This window comes from Botryllus schlosseri, chromosome 9 (genome assembly GCF_051294905.1).
Source record: "Botryllus schlosseri isolate E-star chromosome 9, Bs_hap1, whole genome shotgun sequence".
Taxonomy (NCBI): Eukaryota; Metazoa; Chordata; class Ascidiacea; order Stolidobranchia; family Styelidae; genus Botryllus; species Botryllus schlosseri.
The window spans coordinates 16,461,381-16,472,389 of NC_137244.1; the positions used below are offsets into that span (position 1 = coordinate 16,461,381).

General features: G+C 41.9%; 2 long non-coding RNA genes across 2 annotated transcripts; one reads left to right on the forward strand and one right to left on the reverse strand.

Moving 5' to 3' along the window:
• The first annotated feature begins 847 nt into the window (after positions 1 to 847).
• Positions 848 to 2,368, forward strand: LOC145446904 (uncharacterized). The gene is made up of 3 exons (XR_013917385.1): positions 848 to 1,154; positions 1,844 to 1,891; positions 2,265 to 2,368. It is a non-coding gene; the product is annotated as an uncharacterized LOC145446904 (long non-coding RNA).
• Positions 2,313 to 4,796, reverse strand: LOC145446905 (uncharacterized). The gene is made up of 2 exons (XR_013917387.1): positions 3,822 to 4,796; positions 2,313 to 2,587 (listed from the first exon to the last, which is right to left on the reverse strand). It is a non-coding gene; the product is annotated as an uncharacterized LOC145446905 (long non-coding RNA).
• Between the last annotated feature and the right edge of the window lie 6,213 nt (positions 4,797 to 11,009).

Here is an 11,009-nt window from a genome sequence, read left to right on the forward strand (position 1 = left end):
TCATCTGCACTGCAATTGGGGACTGGAGAGTAGACAATACTATATGAGGCCGACAATATTATCAAATTAATTTAGTAAAACACATGACCAAGTGTACCATGCTTGCCACTGTTTCGGATACTTGACGAGATTCGTCGGAGTCTGGGATTGAGCTGTTCGGAGTCGGAGGGAGTTTTCGCCAGACACTAAAGTTGACGGAGGGATTCGGAGTCTCGAAAAGCACTATCCGCTCATTACTGGTAGGCACGTAACAAAAAATATAACCGACCTACGATTGATGCGCAACACGTGATTCACGGTCGAGTGATGCGAGAGTCGGCAGATTTGTTGTCGCTCCATAAGCATGAAACGGCAACGTTCAAGTTCAAGTTTATTCATAAATTTCATCACTTCAAAATATCACAAGACTGCAATGCAATGAATGATAGGAAGACGACGAAACGACTAGGAGTATATACACCCACCAAGGCCTAGGCCAGTGGTTACCAACCTATTTTTTAGACACGCCCCCGTTATCGTCATATCACAAAATCCAACCGGGATGCTAGCAACCTCAACAGATTGTTTGATGGCATGGAAGGTTATGACTGTTGATGAGAAAATTAAAAAATATGAAATTCGGTCTAGATTAGGGCATAGCCTTTGTGATTAGGGTTACCCTACCCACTTAAATTCCACTTGGATACCAAGTGGGCGTGCTAGCTGGGTTGGAGTAGTCTATGGAATCAGACACCCCCAGCTAGCACGCCCACTTGGTATCCAAGTGGAATTTAAGTGGGTAGGTGCGTTGTGGGAAAACGGAATGGATTAGTAACATGATTGTGACCCACATCGAAACCAAGTGAGATTTCCATCCATAAAGATGCGTGGTTGGTTATGCTATACTAAGGCCCTTTTCCTACCGGGGTTCCGGGAATAACATTTCTCGAAAATGTTTACCGGAGCCCCTCTATGTGAACATAACACTGGTGATTCGGGGCGGTATGAACGCGCTTATTTTCGGAGATTTTTACGGGACCGACTGAGTATGAACACGAATGGCGCAGCTGGGTTCCCGAAACGATGTCAATCAAACTTTTAGTTACCGTAACGCGCTGTTCATTCAGGCTGCTTGTATTTCGAGGTCAGATACCTGCGGCATTTTGATCTTCTTGGTAATGCATTATTCTTGGATTTATATTCTGTATGCTCACAATACGCAGTCACTGACTACTAGTCAGTTTAACGAAATATATTGTTCACGCCATTTTAAGATTTGAGCAATAGGGAGTGTTGTGAACCTTACCTAATTCCCTGAAGTGAAACCCCGAAAGACCTTTGTGAGTCGTCTATTTGTCGTGTGAATTATAGATAGGAAATAAATCGTACGATGTTTGGTGCATTTCGAGATATACGTGTGTAATACCACGTAGAGACATTGATGCATGCATTGGTGATTATTAGCTGACTCGGAACTCGACATACATTCATGGTTATTTCGATGATTCGGAAGTCGATAGACATTCATAAGTATTTCGCTGATTGGGTGGATAATATATACCGCATTTTGAACCGTACGTGATTGGCAATAAAGTTACAAGTCGTGGAGACAGAAACAAAATATATTCGTCAGTGTGATCCATCGAATACGTGTGCAATAGACAGGCTTCGTGGTACGTCAGCCAACCAGGTCGTACGCCGTGGTTACGCCGGTCTGTCGAACGAAAGAAGAAACACGCAGCGAATTGTAAACGCAACCTTCTGGAGTCAATAATACATCTTGGAGTCAGATACACAATTATACAACTACAAACATTCGCTCTGCGTTAAAGTCAGCTTCTTTTTTCTGTGGTTTTGTAATTAGAGCACGGCTAAAAAGATGGAACACCATCTCCAAATGATGCAGCATTGGGTGAGTTGCCTGAAAACGTTAGCACTTCAACACTAATTTGGCAGGTGATCTTGACCCTTACCAAATTTGCTACATCAAAGGCAAGTTTCTAACCACGGATATGCTGTGTGTAGGTTAGTCACCGTCATATACGTCTACTGAAAAGAGGATTTAGTAACATCTGCTTTGATAGTGGCAGCACAGCAGAGAATGATGTCCTTAGCTCTGACTCACTAACCAAAAATTCAAATTGTACCAACGGGCTGGTAAGCCATCGTACATCATCCAAGCCATAATTTGGTTTTCACCTATGCCTTCATGTTCTTGTTACAACCAAGTCATTCCTTTGTTATACAAGGTTAGGCAAGTTTAACTTAATTTGATCTTTTCGCAGGTCTAGATGGAGGATACTGATGAAAAAGGTGAAAAGGCGGAACTGTGCAAGTGTGCATTAAGTTATAGTTTCTCTCATGAATAAAATGAAACAGCACAAACACATCTGGTTAAACAAGAGCATTGTTTATTGAGAAAGTCACACAGGGCATTTCCGACGTCTGGGCCAGCGATACTTGAATCACCACCAGGTCTTGTGTTCATTGCGTATACCATCCTCTGTATCATTCTGGCCTTAGCGGATTGCAGTTTATGAGAAAAGCTGAACACCGCGCCTTCAGTTGACCAAAATCTTTCAACCTTCATGTGTGCTTTGCCAAGTTTCTGAAAAAGCAATTGTGAATTTTAAGGGCAGCAGAAAGGAAATTTATATTACATATTTGAAATTAGCTTTAGCTTATGCTCTGTTTGTGTTTCAGGGAAAAGGCTCCATGAGCCGGGGCTGAAAGGGATAGGCTGCGTCATCAGTTATGTAGGCTAGTACGGAACCCTCTGGCTCCCAATCATGAAGTCATCCTGAAAAAACTTGAATGCAGCAAATGAATGTTTGGTAGGCTTACCATATTTTGAAAATGCAAAAAGAGGACACTTTTTCAGAAATTTGCAAGATACAAAACCGGAGTAGAATTCTCAAAAACCGGTGAATTTTTCCCACTTTGCGGTCGGTTGACTAAAAAAAATAAAAAAAAAGGTCTTCATTTCGCTCAGAGCTGAAATCACCGCTTTTCCTCCGAAATACCCGCCGGAGCTTCACTTCTGCGCTAATTTGCGGCATATCACTCGCAATTTCCTCTATATCTGACCTAAATTTTCAAAAAAGAGGACAAAATCTCAAAAAAGAGGACAAAAGGGCGTCCTCCGAGGACACTTTCAAAAAAGTCAAAAAAGAGGACAAATCCTCTTAAAAGAGGACGTATGGTAAGCCTAATGTTTGGTACAAATGTTGCTGAGGTAATTTTTTATCCACCCACAACACTCAGACTTGTACAAAGTACTGGAATTTCAAAATGCGCAACTTCAACTAGAACTACTCAATTTTTTAAACTAGCAACTAGAACGGCGGTGGCCAACCTTTTCAGCCAAATCACCACATTCGATTGACGAACTATTCTGCCGGCCACTAGCCGCGCGAGGCACGAAAATTTTTTGAAGTTGATAAATTAATAATATCGTCACTTGACTATATTGCAAGCCTGCTGTATATCGCTGGGCTCAGTTTGCAAGGACTGGACTATTCGGCACCTGGACATATCGATATCGAAAGCTTCGTCCAACATGCGGCAATCATTTTGTGCCTAGGTTTCATAGTCGACGGTCCTTCTGCGAGCGCAAACGGGAGGTCGCGAATATATATATAGTTAGACTCAATCTGATAGATTAGGCGTTCTTTCATTTTCACAAAGGGGTAACAATATTAAAAGCAAGAAATCGGGTGACAAGATGTTGCGCTAAGTGTGTGTAGAAAATTGATTAATCTTTTGATTAATCTATCGCAAAGTATTCTGCTTTATTGTAGTGTATGAAGATCTACCAAAATGTGACTGGCTCATAGACTTACCAATGCGTTGGAACTGATATTTCAGTCATCACATCTCAAGTGCTGCGGCCAGACCAATCAAATTTTTGATTGGCCTTGCAAGTTCACAATCTGTGCAATCCATTTTTGATAATACTACTAATTTCGGAAATTAACTCGCGGGCCACGGGTTGGCCGGCCCTGAACTTTTCAAAATCTGCTATTAGAACTAGAACTACTCACTTTCAAATATCTGCAACTAGAACCAGAAACTATTCACTTTTTCAAATCCACAACTAGAACTACATAGTTTTAGTAACTAAAAGTAACTAAATAAGTAGGTTGATGTACATGTTCATGTCTGACTACACTACAAAAAATATACAAATTTGGTCTCATTTTCAGCAATTTCAGTCAAGTGAGCAGGGTTGTGACCAAGTCACAAGTCGATCCCACTTTAATAGATTTGACTACATTCAAGTCGAGTCATTTTCAATTTATCACCGAGTCAAATCCGAGTTCAACTCATCGAGCAGAGCGTCGAGTTCGAGTCATGGTTTTATGACTCGAGTCCAAGACATTGTGTTGATTGCTCAGTTTCCAGTTTAAGTCTATTTTCCATCAATTTGGGTCTTACTTTTGAGACAGAAAGTAGCCTACTTGGCAAGAACAATTGGTCTTTCAGACTTCTTTTTCTGACATAATGATTCAAGACCAAATTTGTCTGACCTTTTTGCAGTGGTATGCTACGCAAAAACTGGCTGACATTCCGCCATGACAAATATAGAAATATTACTATGCAGGGGCGTAGACAGGGGGGTAGAATTGAAGAACGTTCTACCCCCTTCCAGGCTCGATTCTATCCCGAAAATCCCAAGTCAACGCTGCTGCTATAACAACATTTCTTTACGTTATCGCCTAATTTCAATTTGCTGCGCGCGACGCCGATCGCTGACGCTGATTACATGCCTTTTTCTCGTCGATCTCTCGTCTATGGAAGCGCGTCTATGCAAGCGTGAAAGGGGCATTAAGCCCATTTACATGGTCAAGTCGTCTTGCAGCCAAGTCGTCTTGGAGTGACGTCATGAGACGGCTTGCCAAAGTGATCGAGTTTACATGGTCGTGTTGATCGCAGCTCGAGTGATACTACAGCACTTTGGGATTCAACTCGGGAATATGCTACGGCAGTTGAGATATCCAGAAATACTTCAACGCAATTCTAGAATGACCAAATACACCGTGTATATATTCTTTCTGATAGTGAGTTGTGCAAGTTATATTGTTGGCTGTACTCGCTTCATAAGTTGTGACGCTGAACAAATAAGACCACGTGCATATTAGAAAAGCAGTATCATGTACTGATAGAGCTTTCATATTCACCCAGTTGAAATACGTGCCGGTTTCGTGAAATATGAACATGAAATGTTGGTATGTTGCTGTAGTCTGGATTCGTTTTCAAGTACCGGTAATGTTCAAGCCGTCTCCAAGCGACTCTGCGGAACGGATTGAGCTCAAGACGGATTGAAGCCGTCTGCCTTTTTCTCTTTTTCAAAAACGAGAGAGTCGGATTGACGAGTCAGCTTCGAAGCTGACCCAAACGGCCATGTAAATGGGCTTATTGTTAGATTTTTCTGTTGGCGAGGGTTAGCGATCAGCTTAATATATTTCGCTACGCCCCGAACTCCGCTATCAGTAGCCTATATCATAACCGTCCGCTATGTCATCTCATCGATGGGCAATCAGTCGCCAAATTGGCCTGAAACTCGTATGGCTGACTTCTCCGTTATTCACTGCTGTTTCGAAATATATTTCGCTACGCCCTGAACTCCGCTTTCAGTATATTGTAACCGTCTGCTATGTCATCTCATCGATGGGCAATCAGTCGCCAAATTGGCCTGAAACTCGTATGGCTGACTTCTCCGTTATTCTCTGCTGTTTCGAAATATATTTCGCTACGCCCCGAACTCCGCTATCAGTAGCCTATATCCCAGCGGTCGGGAACCTATGGCTCGCGAGCCATATATGGCTCTTTTGGGTATAAGATATGGCTCTTTGCCAAATATTTACTTTTTAACTGAATTGATCAATGTTGCTGCAACTTGTTAGTAAATTTTCATCACGACCATAATAATTATTCTCGTGACCGTATAAACATGTCTTTCGAGAGGTAAAGAAATTGCCGTCTCCAGGGTTAGGGGCTCGGACCCCCTTTTCAAAATCCCTAAATTGAAGTTACTGTCGCCCGGCGACCAATATCACTCGCGAATTCGATGCACCCGACTCGAAATCTTGGATTGCACGATACGTTGCTTGACGAAAGAGAATAGCAGACATGACGATGCCCATATGACGATGCAGTTATCAAATAAATGCGCACTGTCTTCATGATCTACGGCGCGAAATGAACTGCCTTGGAAGTGACATTCACAATTACAAACTCGAATTACAAACAACGCCGTAGCTATCCACGTTTTTGATTGGTAAGTCGCTTTGTAGTAGATAAAATGTAGGCGTGTGGCGCAACGTTATATGTTTACGCCTTATACTTTGAGAATTGAGAAGTCGAGCAGTATTTAGATATTAGGAATGAATGCGACCATCTTACATTCAATTAATATCAGTTAGGCTATTATAAATTCTAAGCTATTTACGATGAATTACGGTATCAATAGTGAAGATTGGCCCGTCTGCATAGTCAATCGTTTCAGGCTTAATTTGCAAATAAGAAATTTGTAAATTTACTAATTTAGTGAGGAAAATGTTCAAAATGCAGTCATTCATGAACATGAACAATGAACATCCATAGAAAATATCAATAGTAATTGATGGTTTCACAATTTTCGTTCACTCATCCTGGCGACAGGTGACGAACTGCCTCACTTGGCTCCCCTTACCCCACGTCACTGATGTGACGCACCTTAAATTGGGTATGTACTTCTCCTGTAGTGACCATGTTTGGCTCCACTTACGCATGTAATCATGGGTTCTCGCATTTAAAAGGAGCATCACTACGAAGCCACGTTCTCGTCGTAACTCAAGGTTCGCATGCTCGAATAAGGTGATACCAGCATGATTAGTACGAGTTTTTACAGAGGAAATGAGGCGGAACACAATGAATCCCCTGCAGTTAGATTGTATAAGTGCTACCATGACGTCAAAAATTTTCAATTGTGACGTAGCAGTTGATTGACATGTATGGCTCTTTGGGAGTTGAAATGGAAAAAATTTGGCCAATTTGGCTCTTCGGACGAAAAAGGTTCCCGACCACTGCTATATCCTGACCGTCCGCTATATGTCATCTCATCGATGGGCAATCAGTCGCCAAAACTCGTATGGCTGACTTCTCCGTTATTCTCTGCTGTTTCGAAATATATTTCGCTACGCCCAGAACTCCGCTTTCAGTATATTGTAACCGTCCGCTATGTCATCTCATCGATGGGCATTTGGCGATCAGTCACCAAATTGGCGAAAAATCGTATTGCTGACTTCTCCGTTATTCTCTGCTGTTTCGAAATATACGCTATGCCCCGAACTCCGCTATCAGTAGCCTATATCATAACCGTCCGCTATGTCATCTCATCGATTTCTTTTTCTATACTATCTTCTTTACTTTCATTCAGTGTGCATGCCTCCTCTTTACATCGCCTAGGCCAGGGGTGGGCAACATACGGCCCGCGGGCCGGATCCGGCCCGCGAAGGGATTTTGTCCGGCCCGCGGACAGTTTTCCGTTTTACATGATAATGTGGCCCGCGGCCCTAGTCTGCCGAGATTTCCCACTACTTGCTTACAACGTCAAATTTTAGTGACTGCATAGTGCATGTTATTATATACGTATATGCGCAGCGTGCTAGAGTGGAGCTACGCGTAATTTCGTCGAAGCGAGAAGACTTGCATTATCGGCATTTGCGATGTACTCAACCCTAATGTCGTTTGTGGTAATCATGGTATTTGTCGACTACAATGGTCAATTACACCAGGCTGATATTTCTTATTTTCCATTCTGTAACCGCCGACTTGTAGCACGGCACACTTCTAGGCTTTTGTAAGACGAAAACACTGCTTATACCAGGGGTCGCCAACTCAAAACGGGTCGCGGGCCACTTTTCAAAATTCGTAGAGGTCGCGGACCGCATGAATTCATTATCGAGATTTCTCAGGCCACACAGTTGAACAACGATGCTATCTCGTCACCTACTCAACCCTAACGAATATATGTTTTGGTAAATTAGGGGTACCGGGGTTATCGAACTCCTTGAAATCTTAATTGAGGATTGCACCGCGTGTTGATTGATCAGATAGAAGCAGACATGGCGGCGCCTGTATGACAATGCTATTCTCAAATCCACATTGTCTTCGTCATTATCGGCGAGAAAAGGCTTTGAAGTGACATTACTGTCGTTAAAATGTATTCATTAAATGCGATTTATTCCTTGTATATGTGGAATGTGGATAAATGGGCGAATATTGTATCGATTCAGCAATCCGGCCCGCCGAGTACTTAATTTTCCTATATCCGGCCCGCCGACGCGAGAAGTTGCCCGCCCCTGATATAGATGTAAATTAAAACATTTGTAAGTCCGACACGATGTCCAGCTATCACTTTGAAATTGTCTTATCATTACGCATAAATTACGAATACCAGCAGCGCGTATGTACCATTTTCAAAGTTTGTTTAGCAACACCCTCGATTGTTTCCCGAGGACCAATCTAGTTTTAATATACTCAAATGATCATATACTTTGAGATAAGAATAAATTAGGACATTTCTAGGTCCGACACGATGTCCAACTATCCCTTTAAAATCGTCGTATTAATATTCTACGCTAAATTGCGATTACCAGCAGCGCGTAAATGTACCATTTTCAAAAGTAATTTAGTGTCACCCAGAACCGTTTCCCAATGACTACTCTAGACAATTCTAGGCCCGACACGATGTTGAAACATGAATTTGAAGTGAACCGATCATTAGATGACTTGAATTGTCGGCTAAACATGAGCGGTAATCGCAATCATGATAAATCCTGTGTTTGGACAGCGATTTACCGCTCATACTTAGCCGACAATCCAAGTCATTTAATGATCGATTCACTTCAAATTCAAAATGGTACATACGCGCTGCTGGTAATCGCAATTTACGCGTAATGATATGGCAATTTAAAAGTGATAGTTGGACATCGTGTCAAACCTAGCAAGATTTTAATTTACTTTCATGTCACAGTAGGCTATAGAATCAGATGAGTATATTAAAACTAGACTGGTCATCGGGAAACTGTTCTCGGTGACGTTAAATTAGCTTTGAAAATGGTACATACGCGCGGCTGGTAATCGCAATATACGCGTATAGATAGGTCGATTTCAAAGTGATAGTTGGACATCGTCTCGCACCTAGAACTGTCTTAATTTACTTTTATATCACAGTATATGATCATTGGAGTATAATAAAACGAGATTGGTGCTCGTGAAACTGTTTTGGGTGACACTAAATTAACTTTGAAAATGGTACACACGCGCTGCTGGTAATCGCAATTTACACGTAATAATCTAATTTCAAAGTGATAGTTGGACATCGTGTCGGACCTAGAAATATTTAAATTTGCTTTCATCTCCTGGTATCGATTTTAGATTCCTCCCTCAATTAAACCTTCGACCCTAACCTCCAGGGTATTAAACTTCACTTGGAAATATAGACGATCAGACAAGCTTCAGATAAATCCAAGTGCCGTATTTCAACTGTCGTCCAACATCTAGCTACCCAGTGGTTCCCAACCTTTTTCGACCCATCGCCCCCTTTTCAAGGTCAACACCGATCATCGCCCCCCAAATTTTGTGTACAGAAAATTGGGCATACAAATTGCAGTCACCGGCGGGTTGACTAAAAAAAAAAAGGTCAAATTTTCGGGCTCGAAGTCTGATTTGACACACTTTTTCACACTTTTGTAACTAAATTTTGCGTGGGTTGACTAAAAAAAAAAGGTCAGCCCTTTAGACGCGTCATCGCCCCCCTATCGCCCCCCGTCGCCCCCTTTGTCCATTTTCGCCCCCCTGTCGCCCCTTTCGTCATTTTCGCCCCCCTAGACCGCCAAATCGCCCCCTGGGGGGCGATATCGCCCACGTTGGGAACCACTGAGCTACACCTTCTTAAATATTTCATTAATAAAACCTGAGATGTGCAGACCCGAAATGAGCAGAAAATTGTCAATTTTCAAAGTGATGTAACTTTTGACCCCCAAATTCCAATTGTCATAAAATAAAGTTCATCCTGTTTGGAATAAGCTCACCTCTGCGTGTACCAAATTTCAGGAGATTTGAAGAGGTAGTGATGTGAACATCGTTTGTCTGTGTATGGAATGGCCCTGGACTGGAGTGAAAGTGACTTTTTTTCAAATCGAAAAATGGGGTTCCTCAATCCTGACAAATGACCTAACACTCCTATAAAAGCTGACTTCAGGGGATTACCCCCATTTTCCAACCGGCAACCCTCCAATTTCTGTGGGGGTGGGGGGGGGGTAAAATGGCCCATCTCGGCAACCGCTGGTCGCAGAGTCATGATATATAGCACAAAACCTGCGGAAACATCATGTTTCTATCTGTCTTAAGAAGAAAGTTTTCTCTATTGTGAACACAAAATACGTTATAGCCAAAAAACAATATATACGCACATTTTTGTTAATTGTGACCTGTCATCAGTTTTTTGAAAAGAAAAGTAACACACTGACAATAATGAATATTTGGCCCATAATACTAATATATTCACAACGCAGTCCTTTTAAAATCGGTTCAAAACATCATAATGAAGCACTCACATTCAACGACTTAGGCTATTGAAAATGTATTTTTGTGTCAAATTTTTTCATCAGTTTACGAGACTTAATTTTTTGGCGAATGAGGCCATCTCGTCTTCCAAATCCTGAAACTTGTGCTGATGCTTCTGTTACGAGCTTTATACATGTCGTTCCACTGTCCGATCTAAAGGTGGGCGCACTAAGCAGGTATAAGCATAGATTACATGATTTATATAATGCTGGCCACTACGTAGATTGGGCTAGCCATTATTTCGGCGATATAGTTCACACGAAGCGCGGCAAAAAATTGGGAAATTTGATCATTTTTGTCAAAAGTAAATTTGCAATGAGAACTTAATGATATAGAACTACGATACCATCTTTCGTCAGCGTCCTGAGTATTTGCACCCCTACAAAATCACCCCCTTGGGATACGGTAGCGGTAAC